The following is a 13,766-nucleotide window of genomic DNA, read 5'->3' as shown; positions in this document are numbered from 1 at the left end:
AGCTTGAAATTTTACACTGCCAAGAGACCACAGACCTTAATATGTTTCATTAAATTTGAATTAAATACGTCTAACTGTTCCTGATAAAATAAAAAGCACTCCGTCTTCAGGCGACAAGTGGCCCATCGGGACCATCCGACCGCCGTATCATCCTCAGTTGAGGGTGCGGATAGGAGGGGCGTGTGGTCAGCACACCGCTGTCCCGGTCGTTATGATGGTTTCCTCTGACCGGAGCCGCTACTATTTGATCGAGTAGCTCCTCAATTGGCATCACGAGGCTGAGTGCACCCCGAAAAATGGCAACAGCGCATGACGACCCGGATGGTCACCCATCCAAGTGCCGGCCACGCCCGACAGCGCTTAACTTCGGTGATCTGACTGGAACCGGTGTATCCACTGTGGCAAGGCCGTTGGCCGTTCCTGACAAAAAAGGTTTTTAACAGTCGGACGGAGAGACAGACCGACGATAAAGCGATCCCATGACTTCGTTTTTACAGACTGAGGCACTGAACCGTAAAACCGAAGTCGCGTCGTAATTCGACAACTATAAACAATCAAAATTACCTGCGAACGCCCGGAAACTCGCCGTATTGTCCGCTATAACTTGGCGAATACCAAGCCTCGATACATTTATTCATTCTGGGTGTACAGGGTGTATATAAAGTCTGGGAACACTTTCAATTATTTATTGCAAAAGAACTAAACATTATAGAGATGTCATACATATTGCATTTTGAAGAGAAACTCTGAAACTTTTTTTATTTTTTATTTTTTACAAATATTCGATGTGCGAACCATGAGTGACCCGGCAGACGTCAATACAGTTATCGAATTCCTGCCATACCCGTCCCAGCATGGCATCGTCGACTGTGACAGTCGCTTCCCGTGTTCTCTCCCGTCGTAACGAATTTGTGGTGCCAGTAGTGAATGGCCTTCCTTGTTGGTGGCTTCTTAACGTACTTAGCTCGAAACATCCGTTGAACAGCTGTAGCACACTTGTTTTTGTCGAACTCCCATGTTTGCGACAAGCGCTGACTATCGGCAAATTACCAAATTTCGCTGTGGCGGTATCCTTAAAAAACTTTCAGTGTTTCTCTTCAGAAGGACATATGTATGATATCTGTACAATGTTTGGTTCTTATGAAGTAAATAATTGAAAGTGTTCCCCACTTCTGTACACCCTGTACTTTGAGGTAACGTGCCGTAGCTGCCTCGCTCTGTGCTGGCACCGCAGTCTGGAATAAAGCCAAGGAGCATGTGCGCCTTACATGGGTATTCGGTACCAACATTGTTAGGCAGATGTTACATCGTGACAATCATAAATTCAGCCAACACGAGACCATCGCGAACGCTCAGCAGAGGAAAACGTTTCATACCCGTACCCGGCAAGGTGAGGGTCGGGTGGATGGTCAGGGCCAGGTAGCTGTGAGCTCTCCGTATAAAAATGATCTTCGCAGACCGACCTAGCATCCTCCCACGCAGACCTAAGCGTAGACTCAGTTATCAGTTTGAAGAAAGGTAGAACGTGTAATGACCGCTAAGTAGTAGCAAGTGTACCGGGAACCATTCATCGTGAAATTTCAAATCTGTTCCGCCGTTCAGGGCGAACTTAATGAGCGCACCATCTCCTTCGAATACAGATTCTCTAAATTTACCGAACAGGGTTTCGCGAAAAGTTATTTTACCAACAATTCCCATTCGAGTACCCCGAGCCCTTCGGTTACACTTTCGTTTGGGCTATACCGACCAATTATGATCATAGTAGCGCGTCTCTAAATTCTTTCTATGTGTATTACCATGTTTACTTGATAAGGGCTTCAGAACACCGAAACAACACAATTGCTCGCACAGGCGTCTTGTATGTGACTTCCATTACAGATGTGCCGCATTTTCCCAGAATTCTTCCAACAAATCTGTCATTCATTACCCAATTCCAATACTGATTTATGCGATCGCCGTATTTTGTTTCGCATCTTAATATTACTCGTAAAATCCTACATGATTTGACGTGTTCAAGACGTTCACCACTAATCTTGTTATGAGACACTATACTGTCGTTTCTGTTTGTTACAGGCACTGTTTACATTTTTCTATATCTAAACAGAGCTGCCATCCATTACAACAAATGGAAATTTTGTCCAAGTTTTTCTTTAATTCGTTACTATCTTCCACTGGCGGTACTTTCTTGTGCATAGGGTAACTGTTAACGAACAAACGGTTCATTTATTATCCATATTTAAGCATTAAAAAGTGCAATCGATGTCGCCTTTTTGTGTGCTCTCTCTCTCTCTCTCTCTCTCTCTCACACACACACACACACACACACACACACACACACACACACACACACACACACAATTCCATAAAAAAACATATGTGTAAAAGATATTTTAGATCATTATGTCTAGCAAAATACAAAATTGTCCATCATACCGCACGTGATATGTTATTCACATATATAAGTTGCATCGAAATGAAATGAAACTATATTAATACTCAATATCAGCTTTAGGGCACATTTTGAACTCTTCTGCTGTACAAAATGCTTTCTGTCTAAGCCATTTGTGTGTGGCGCTTTTAAACATACTCAGTGACAAATTGAGTGCCCGTATTGGCAACATGTTAAAAGTTTTAACCCTTGTACTTATAACTGTCTTGAGTTTTCTTAAGTCAAGGACCTGTGATGTCTGTCTGTAGTTTTAGTTGTGTGTTATGTTGATGAACAGATTATCGTAGTTTGTGAGTGTGTTGGTTTTTTTTTGTATGCATCAGACAACTTAATATAAAGAAAGACGTAACTGTTGGTTTTTTTTAAATATGTTGTACAAGACTTGCTATTTCTGACTCTACAGATGCATCTGATTACCTTCTTTTGCAAATGAGAGCTATTTTGCTCCATGGAATTCCTCCATAACAGAACGACATATGTCAAGTGGGCGAGGAAAAAGGTGTAGCATGCATTGAGAAATAACATATCACTAACACAAGACGTTAGTTTACCTAACAAATCTGTCACACACGCTAACTTAGTACATATATAACCAGTAGGACTCTTCCACGTTAATTTCAAGTCAAGGTGGATCTCAATTAGTCTAGCTGAAGTGTAGTCGTTGCTTTCATCTTTAATACATTAGCTAAAGAGGATACTTACAGTTTTTTCGAGATTAATAGGCCTTTTCATTGATTTGAAATTACTGGCGGCTCTGACTCGATCCGTACTTTCCTGCTGTAATGTTTCAAAGCTTTCTTCGCTGTAACAAAAGTAAAGTAATCTGCATAGAGCGTGGATTTACGGAACGTAGTGCTAGGCAAGTCGTTTACTTATACATTCTAAGACAGAAAAGAAAAAAGGAAAACGACGCACCACGAAGGAGTTACCTGAGTGGGAAGGAAATCAGTGGATATGATGTACATGCCAAGGCAAATAGATGGTTACAATTTGAGAAAAACCGGATGATGTATTCGAGACAGGTATATTCGCAAACTGAGCGAGTCAATAACTTGTTGGTCCACCTATGGTCCATCTGCAAGCAGTTTTTCGGCTTTGCATTGATCGATAGAGTTGTTGGATGCCCTCCTGGGTGTATCGTACCATATCCTGTCTAATTGGCGCGTTAGACATTCTAAATCCCGAGACTACTGGAGGGCCTCGCCCACAATGCTCCAGACGTTCTCAACTGGAGAGAGATTCGTCGACCTTGCTGGCCAAGTTGCACCAAGACAAGCAGTAGTAACTCTCGCTGTTTGCAGTTGCGCATTATCTGTGATGTAGGCCCGGGATGGCATGCCACGAAGGGCAACAAAACGGGGCATATTAGAGTATCGTCGACCTATTAGAACTACTGATGGCCTTGGGAGAGCCAGTCATGACAAAACTCTACCATCTGGTGAGCAAGATGTACGAGACAGGCGAAATACCCACAGACTTCAAGAAGAATATAATAATTCCAATCCCAAAGAAAGCAGCTGTTGACAGATGTGAAAATTACCGAACTATCAGTTTAATAAGTCACAGCTGCAAAATACTAACGCGAATTCCTTACAGACGAATGGAAAAACTTGTAGAAGCGGACCTCGGGGAAGATCAGTTTGGATTCCGTAGAAATGTTGGAACACGTGAGGCAATACTAACCTTACGACTTATCTTAGAAGAAAGATTAAGAAAAGGCAAACCTACGTTTCTAGCATTTGTAAACTTAGAGAAAGCTTTTGACAACGTTAACTGGAATACTCTCTTTCAAATTCTGAAGGTGGCAGGGGTAAAATACAGGGAGCGAAAGGCTATTTACAATTTGTACAGAAACCAGATGGCAGTTATAAGAGTCGAGGGGCATGAAAGGGAAGCAGTGGTTGGGAAAGGAGTGAGACAGGGTTGTAGTCTCTCCCCGATGTTATTCAATCTGTATATTGAGCAGGCAGTGGAGGAAACAAAAGAAAAATTCGGAGTAGGTATTAAAATCCATGGAGAAGAAATAAAAACTTTGAGGTTCGCCGATGACATTGTAATTCTGTCAGAGACAGCAAAGGACTTGGAAGAGCAGTTGAACGGAATGGACAGTGTCTTGAAAGGGGGATATAAGATGAACATCAACAAATGCAAAACGAGGATAATGGAATGTAGTCAAATTAAATCGGGTGATGCTGAGGGAATTAGATTAGGAAATGAGACACTTAAAGTAGTAAAGGAGTTTTGCTATTTAGGGAGTAAAATAACTCATGATGGTCGAAGTAGAGAGGATATAAAATGTAGACTGGCAATGGCAAGGAAAGCGTTTCTGAAGAAGAGAAATTTGTTAACATCGAGTATATATTTAAGTGTCAGGAAGTCGTTTCTGAAAGTATTTGTATGGAGTGTAGCCATGTATGGAAGTGAAACATGGACGATAACCAGTTTGGACAGGAAGAGAATAGAAGCTTTCGAAATGTGGCGCTACAGAAGAATACTGAAGATAAGGTGGGTAGATCACGTGACTAATGAGGAGGTATTGAATAGGATTGGGGAGAAGAGAAGTTTGTGGCACAACTTGACTAGAAGAAGGGATCGGTTGGTAGGACATGTTTTGAGGCATCAAAGGATCACAAATTTAGCATTAGAGGCCAGCGTGGAGGGGAAAAATCGTAGAGGGAGACCAAGAGATGAATACACTAAGCAGATCCAGAAGGATGTAGGTTGCAGTAGGTACTGGGAGAAGAAGAAGCTTGCACAGGATAGAGTAGCATGGAGAGCTGCATCAAACCAGTCTCAGGACTGAAGACCACAACAACAACAACAACAACAACAACAACATCGCTGTGCTGTAAGCGTGCCGCAGATGACAACCAGAGGAATCCTGCAATGAAAAGAAGTGGCACCCCAGACGATCAGCCTTTGGTTGTCAGGCCATATGGCGGGCGACAGTCAGTCTGGTACCCCACCGCTGTCCAGGGCGTCTTCGGCCTGGAATCTCATTGAATGGAGTAGAATTGTCTTCAGTGATGGGATCCCGCTTCGAAGTGACACCCTATGACTAGCACAGACGTGCCTAGAGACGCGCCGCTCAGCGGTGGGATGGCAACCTGACTGTCGCCTGCTTTTTGGCCGACAACCGGGAGCAATGGTCTGGGCTGCCATTTTCTTTTTCTTCATAGCAGAACTTCTTTGATTTTGATGCGTAGCACTCTTACAGCACAGCGATACGTCGACCGCATTCTACACCCCGTTTTGTTGCCCTACATGGTAAGCCATCCTGGGCTTAAATTTCAGCAATGCAGTTCCTGTCCGCAAACGGCAAAATTTTCTACTGCGTGTCTTCGTGCTTGCCTAAACCCGCGTTAACCCGCAAGGCCGCCGGATCTCTCCCCAACTAAGAACGGTTGGAGTACGAGGGCAGTTCAATAAGTAATGCAACACATTTTTTTTCTCGGCCAATTTTGGTTGAAAAAACCGGAAATTTCTTGTGGAATATTTCCAAACATTCCCGCTTCGTCTCGTATAGTTTCATTGACTTCCGACAGGAGGCAGCGCTGTACGGAGCTGTTAAAATGGCGTCTGTAACGGATGTGCGTTGCGAACAACGGGCAGTGATCGAGTTTCTTTTGGCGGAAAACCAGGGCATCTCAGATATTCATAGGCGCTTGCAGAATGTCTACGGTGATCTGGCAGTGGACAAAAGCACGGTGAGTCGTTGGGCAAAGCGTGTGTCATCATCGCCGCAAGGTCAAGCAAGACTGTCTGATCTCCCGCGTGCGGGCCGGCCGTGCACAGCTGTGACTCCTGCAATGGCGGAGCGTGCGAACGCACTCGTTCGAGATGATCGACGGATCACCATCAAACAACTCAGTGCTCAACTTGATGTCTCTGTTGGTAGTGCTGTCACAATTGTTCACCAGTTGGGATATTCAAAGGTTTGTTCCCGCTGGGTCCCTCGTTGTCTAACCGAACACCATAAAGAGCAAAGGAGAACCATCTGTGCGGAATTGCTTGCTCGTCATGTGGCTGAGGGTGACAATTTCTTGTCAAAGATTGTTACAGGCGATGAAACATGGGTTCATCACTTCGAACCTGAAACAAAACGGCACTCAATGGAGTGGCGCCACACCCACTCCCCTACCAAGAAAAAGTTTAAAGCCATACCCTCAGCCGGTAAAGTCATGGTTACAGTCTTCTGGGACGCTGAAGGGGTTATTCTGTTCGATGTCCTTCCCCACGGTCAAACGATCAACTTTGAAGTGTATTGTGCTACTCTTCAGAAATTGAAGAAACGACTTCAGCGTGTTCGTAGGCACAAAAATCTGAACGAACTTCTCCTTCTTCATGACAACGCAAGACCTCACACAAGTCTTCGCACCCGAGAGAAGCTCACAAAACTTCAGTGGACTGTTCTTCCTCATGCACCCTACAGCCCCGATCTCGCACCGTCGGATTTCCATATGTTTGGCCCAATGAAGGACGCAATCCGTGGGAGGCACTACGCGGATGATGAAGAAGTTATTGATGCAGTACGACGTTGGCTCTGACATCGACCAGTGGAATGGTACCGTGCAGGCATACAGGCCCTCATTTCAAGGTGGCATAAGGCCGTAGCATTGAATGGAGATTACGTTGAAAAATAGTGTTGTGTAGCTAAAAGATTGGGGAATAACCTGGTGTATTTCAATGCTGAATAAAACAACCCCTGTTTCAGAAAAAAAATGTGTTGCATTACTTATTGAACTGCCCTCGTATTATGGGGAGCGCTCTGAATATGGCACGATATCCCTTAGGAGGACGTCCAACAGCTCTGTCAATCAATGCGAAGCCGAATAACTGCCTGCATCAGGGCCGTAGGTGGAGCAATGCATTGTTGACTTGCTGAGTTCCTGAAACTCTTTCTCTTGAATAAATGGTCCAGTTTTTCTGAAATTGTATTCGTTAGTTTGTGTGTACATATAAATCATATCTAATGATTTCCACCCCATTCGGATAATTTCACCGTGGTGCGGCGGTTTTTCTTGTCTTGGAGCGTTTATGAAGAGTAAAGGTGCCTTGAGACACGGTTAGTGCTGTTGATCCTGTCTGATAAATCTCTTAAGTTTATTGAGGACGTTAAGCCTCCCACCTCGTTTTCTTGGGGCACACTGTGGTGTTTCAAAAGTCTAAGCAGGAAACATCGCGTTTCGTTACCGCTTGAGCAACGCCAGGTAAGAAATGTTAATATATATATATATATATATATATATATATATATATATATATATATATATATATATATATTTGTAGTATGTTAAGTGTAGACTTGTTATTTAAAAAGATTTTGTTTCTTTTCTTTCACGTCGAGCGTGGCAGCAAGATGATCCAGTGGGGACTCCAGGCGCGGCGGCCGACGACAGCTAACCACTATTGCATCGTAGTCGACGGCCGGCGGCTGGAAGAACCGTTGAAACATCATGCTGACCATTATTAATATATGTTTTATGCTTTTTTTATAAAAGGAAAAGGAGTTCAATGTTGAAAGTGGAAGGATAAAGTTTGTAATTGGATGTCTATTGGTTATCAACTGTTAAATAAACTTCGAGTTGGAAGTTGAAACACACAGTTTGCTCTGTTGTTACGACATACATCGTTAATATTACTTATGTGTGAAATTTGACAAATTTTGTTAAAATTCAGACTTCTTGAAGAGGTTCTGGCAGAATTTTACCAGGAGTGTGGACGATCTTCAATAATTAACTAGTTTAAAGTTTTATTAATGAGAAGTCGACATGTATTGACATTTTGAAAATAGTCGATACTGTGAAGTGTATTAAAATTCTGTTTTAAAACTTTATCGGCGATTGTGGTCAAGAAGATCGGTTTTAAAGTGGAATATTTCGTTAAATGAATACAAGATTGATTCTTTAGTGACATTAATTAATTATTCAAGGAAAAATTAAGAGCATTTCAATTTATTCTGGTAAAGATATCAAGGAGTGTCAGACGGCACAACGAACGTTAAAAACTGTACGACTTCGTTGAACTGTCAAAAAAATTTTTTACGATAAAACTTTTCTACAACAGGGACTGGTGGATTTTGCTACGTCTATCCTTATCTTCTAGGTTGAATGTGTTGGAGCTTAATGTTTTTCTTTATGGATTTTTTAAGTAACTGGGAAAAGAACTTATAATTTGATCTGCGGCGGACCGTCGATATTGGGTACACGGTTGGGCTATTGTGAAGCCTGTTGGTTTGCAGATTGCCTTTCTTTCCCCTGCTGCAGACATCGTTGCTGAGTTGCTGCGACAGGATCGGCGGTTCAGCGCAACACCCAATGTTAGTTTCGTTGCTGTGGAACATTCAGAGTCCAGTATAACATACCTGATTCTGTTAGTCGAATGTTCCTCGATCCAGTAGCATATTTGCGAATGTAGTCCACTGGATGGTATTTTTACACACAACGAAGCTCCTGTTCCGCTCGATTGGCCCTTTCCTGTTGTCACGTCGACAGCGGCAGTCGGCATACCGAGCTCGCGGTGTGCTGGTAGTGACGCAGGCGTACTACCGTGGAGGTAGAATAAGGGGAGATGGCGCTACAGACTTACGCTGTACGTTGTTTTGAAGCCAATGGGCTGGACCTGCCGCCATCTTGGATCCCCCTAAACATTAGCAGACGAGTGTATACAATTGCTTCTTGTTCGTTATTTCTGTCGTGTGCACGCGACATTTGCTTTCTTTAGTAAATGTTACACTGTTTTAGTGAACAACATAGCATAAGGAACGCAACTTCAAACGTTTTGCTGGTCTTAAATGTGTATTCGATACAGTAATACGGCACGAAAATATGACGCCTCTGCCATCAGTACTGTAATTGCTTTTTGCTTATATACTTCGAATAACCGAGAAGAGAAGTACGTGCTATGAAAAGCGTGCTTTCGTAATCCATTTCTATTCATTTTCATTGTGTTTATCTCGATAATTGATAAAGCCAGAACTCCAAAGCAACGATTGATAGTTTAGAGGCACCGACTTGTATTCGTTGCATTTTCAAGTCAAATGCAAATTTTAAATCTTCAAGTTTGCAAGAAACTTACCTTATTTCCTGTGGTGTCCCATAGATATATGCAGGGATGATATAAACAAGCCAGCTGTCATGTCAACAAAGTGAAAGATTGTTAAATTACGAAAGAAAATAACTGAATTTAAGACTGTCAGGCCCATTGCAGTTTACACATCTGATTTGTTTTTAAATTGTACCTACCAAGCGACATTCAGTGTGGCAAATAACACGAATTTACAGGGCAACGCGACAACACAGTGATGATCTATGTAGCCTGCACTTAGATAGGGAACTTTGCTTTAACAAATACAGGGCGTTTCAAAAAGAAAGAGCAGATTTCAAACATTTATTTCTCAAAAACTACAAATGATAGAAACACAATTCCAACGGTCCTTCACTCAATATGAGTACCAAATGTTACACAACAAATATCAAAACTGTACCTCAATATGAGCACCATTTGTTACACGACAAATATCAAACCGGTATCTCATTTCTTGCCACACACGACGCAACTGGTCTTTAGTTACCGAATTCACGGCCGCAACAATTCGATGTCGTACCTCTTGAAGAGTAGCGGGCATAGGTGGGACATAAACACAGTCCTTTATGTACCCCCACAAATAAAAATCGCAGGGAGTAAGGTCTGGTGACCTGGGAGGCCACAGACGATGACATTGATCTTGTGCTCCTGCTCTTCCAATCCACCGTCCTGGAATGGTGTTATTTAGGTACCGTCGTACAGGTTCAGAGAAGTGTGGTGGGGCGCCATCTTGCATGAAGATGAAGTGATTTGAATCTTCCTGAAGTTGAGGAAATAGCCAGTTTTCTAACATGTCCAGGTAAATGGTTCCTGTGATAGTTTTCTCCATGAAAAAGAAAGGTCCATAAACTTTGTTTACCGAAATTGCACAAAAGACGTTAACCTTTGGTGAGTCTCTTTCATGTTGAATAACGTCCCTCGGAGTTTCACTCGCCCAAATTCGTACGTTATGCCGATTAACTTTACCAGAAATGTGAAACGTTGATTCATCTGAAAAAATTAATCGTTCGGCAAAATTGTCCTCTTCCATGTCCTGTAGAATTGCAGTTGAAAATTCGAACCTTTTGTTGTGGTCGTCAGGACGCAATGCTTGCAATAACTGCAGTTTGTACGGCTTCATGTGCAGACGCTTACTCAGAACGCGCCATACCGTTGTTTTAGACATGTTTAGTTCGTGACTTGCCCGTGTCGTGGATTTTCTAGGGCTCCTTTCGTAAGCTGCACGGACACGCTCGACATTTTCATCCGATGTGCGTGGACGACCCGTGCATTTTCGCTTGCAGATGCAACCATCTTCTACGAATCTGTGATGCCACTCATAAATTTGCTTATGACGAGGCGGCTGTTTGTTGAATTGACGGCGGAATGCACGTTGCACACCAACAATGGACTCTAACTTTGCAAATTGCAGCACACAAAATGATCGTTCCTGTGGTGTCGTCGCCATTTTCCTACAAACAAACGCCAGCGCCACTGCGGATTTGCATGGAACTTCTGCGCGGACCATTGAAAAACTTTGAACCTTTCTCTGACAAGAAACGTTTGAATTGTGTTTCTATCATTTGTAGTTTTTGAGAAATAAATGTTTGAAATCTGCTCTTTCTTTTTGAAACGCCCTGTATGTAACCCTTTAAGTACTTATAATTTAACCACTGGAACAGGTGTTCCACACATTTTACTGAAGATTTACTTAACTACATGTAGTTACATTACTTTTACATTAAATTATTGCATTTTAAACATTAGTCCCCATTTCCAGGATATTTCTTGCCAGGACTTTTCCGTTACTTGGGAATAACCAAACAATGAAAACCAAGTGCATTACTCACCTCCAGAGAGCTCTTCACGTTGGATTGATAGGAAATCTGAAGTCAAATCACAGAAATAAAACCATTCTGTAAAACTTTACAGTGCATCAGAATTTAAGGAATATGTAAATTTGGCACGGACTTCAATGCGAGATGCCTTTAATAGGTTCCACAACGAAACATTGTCGCGAAATTTGGTAGAAAATCCGAAGAAATTCTGGTCGTATGTAAAGTACACAAGCGGCAAGACGCAGTCAATACCTTCGCTGCGCAGTGCCGATGGTACTGTTACCGACGACTGTGCCGCTAAAGCGGAGTTATTGAAGGCAGTTTTCCGAAATTCCTTCACCAGGGAAGATGAATGGAATATTCCAGAATTTGAAACACGAACAGCTGCTAGCATGAGTTTCTTAGAAGTAGATACCTTAGGGGTTGCGAAGCAACTCAAATCGCTTGATACGGGCAAGTCTTCAGGTCCAGATTGTATACCGATTAGGTTCCTTTCAGATTACGCTGATACAATAGCTCCCTACTTAGCAATCATATACAACCGCTCGCTCACCGATAGATCTGTACCTACAGATTGGAAAATTGCGCAGGTCGCACCAGTGTTTAAGAAGGGTAGTAGGAGTAATCCATCAAACTACAGAACTATATCATTGACGTCGGTTTGCAGTAGGGTTTTGGAGCATATACTGTATTCAAACATTATGAATCACCTCGAAGGGAACGATCTATTGATACGTAATCAGCATGGTCTCAGAAAACATCGTTCTTGTGCAATGCAGCTAGCTCTTTATTCGCACGAAGTAATGGCCGCCATCGACAGGGATCTCAAGTTGATTCCGTATTTCTAGATTTCCGGAAAGCTTTTGACACCGTTCCTCACAAGCGACTTCTAATCAAGCTGCGGGCCTATGGGGTATCGTCTCAGTTGTGCGACTGGATTCGTGATTTCCTGTCAGGAAGGTCGCAGTTCGTAGTAATAGACGGCAAATCATCGAGTAAAACTGAAGTGATATCAGGTGTTCCCCAGGGAAGCGTCCTGGGACCTCTGCTGTTCCTGATCCATATAAATGACCTGGGTGACAATCTGAGCAGTTCTCTTAGGTTGTTCGCAGATGATGCTGTAATTTACCGTCTAGTAAGGTCATCCGAAGACCAGTATCAGTTGCAAAGCGATTTAGAAAAGATTGCTGTATGGTGTGGCAGGTGGTAGTTGACGCTAAATAACGAAAAGTGTGAGGTGATCCACATGAGTTCCAAAAGAAATCCGTTGGAATTCGATTACTCGATAAATAGTACAATTCTCAAGGCTGTCAATTCAACTAAGCACTTGGGTGTCAAAATTACGAAGAACTTCAGTTGGAAAGACCACATAGATAATATTGTGGGGAAGGCGAGCCAAAGGTTGCGTTTCATTGGCAGGACACTTAGAAGATGCAACAAGTCCACTAAAGAGACAGCTTACACTACACTCGTTGGTCCTCTGTTAGAATATTGCTGCGCGGTGTGGGATCCTTACCAGGTGGGCTTCAATTGGTTCAAATGGCTCTGAGCACTATGGGACTTAATTTCTGAGGTCATCAGTCCCCTAGAACTTAGAACTACTTAAACCTAACTAACCTAAGGACATCACACACATCCATGCCCGAGGCAGGATTCGAACCTGCCACCGTAGCGATCGCGCGGTTCCAGACTGTAGCGCCTAGAACCGCTCGGTCACCCTGGCCGGCCCAGGTGGGATTGACGGAGGACATCGAAAGGGTGCAAGAAAGTGCAGCTCGTTTTGTATTATCACGTAATAGGGGTGAGAGTGTGGCAGATATGATACGCGAGTTGGGATGGAACTCATTAAAGCAAAGACGTTTTTCGTCGCGGCGTGGTCTATTTACGAAATTTCAGTCACCAACTTTCTCTTCCGAATGCGAAAATATTTTGTTGAGCCCAACCTACATAGGTAGGAATGATCATCAAAATAAAATAAGAGAAATCAGAGCTCGAACAGAAAGCTTCAGGTGTTCGTTTTTCCGGCGCGCTGTTCGGGACTGGAATGGTAGAGAGATAGTATGATTGTGGTTCGACGAACCTTCTGCCAAGCACTTAAATGTGAATTGCAAAGTAGTCATGTAGATGTAGATGTAAGAAAATAGCGCTTAAATAAGTCCACTTAGGAATGAAATCTGATGTGTTTAAACTTTCCAATCAGAACGATTAGTACACCTCTAAGCGACGCAGGCTGGCATTTTTTTTTATCAAAACACTTCACGGCTACTCGGAATCAAACCACCAGCAAGGAATGTTTTGGGGTAGCTAACATGGCGGATCTTCACTTGGGTCGGCTTCAAGTTTATGACGTCATGACAACTCCTCTTATTTTTACCTCCATGCGTTCAAGGTAATCGTAAAATGCGTTTTAGACA

At 42.9% G+C, this 13,766-nt stretch overlaps 1 pseudogene; it reads right to left on the bottom strand.

Annotated features, from left to right (window-relative positions):
- Positions 1-297: 297 nt before the first annotated feature.
- LOC126458918 (5S ribosomal RNA) lies at positions 298-415 on the bottom strand (annotated as a pseudogene).
- Positions 416-13,766: the final 13,351 nt, after the last annotated feature.

Source organism: Schistocerca serialis, chromosome 2 (assembly GCF_023864345.2).
Source record: "Schistocerca serialis cubense isolate TAMUIC-IGC-003099 chromosome 2, iqSchSeri2.2, whole genome shotgun sequence".
Classification (NCBI taxonomy): domain Eukaryota; kingdom Metazoa; phylum Arthropoda; class Insecta; order Orthoptera; family Acrididae; genus Schistocerca; species Schistocerca serialis.
This window is presented reverse-complemented; position numbering and strand designations above follow the sequence as displayed.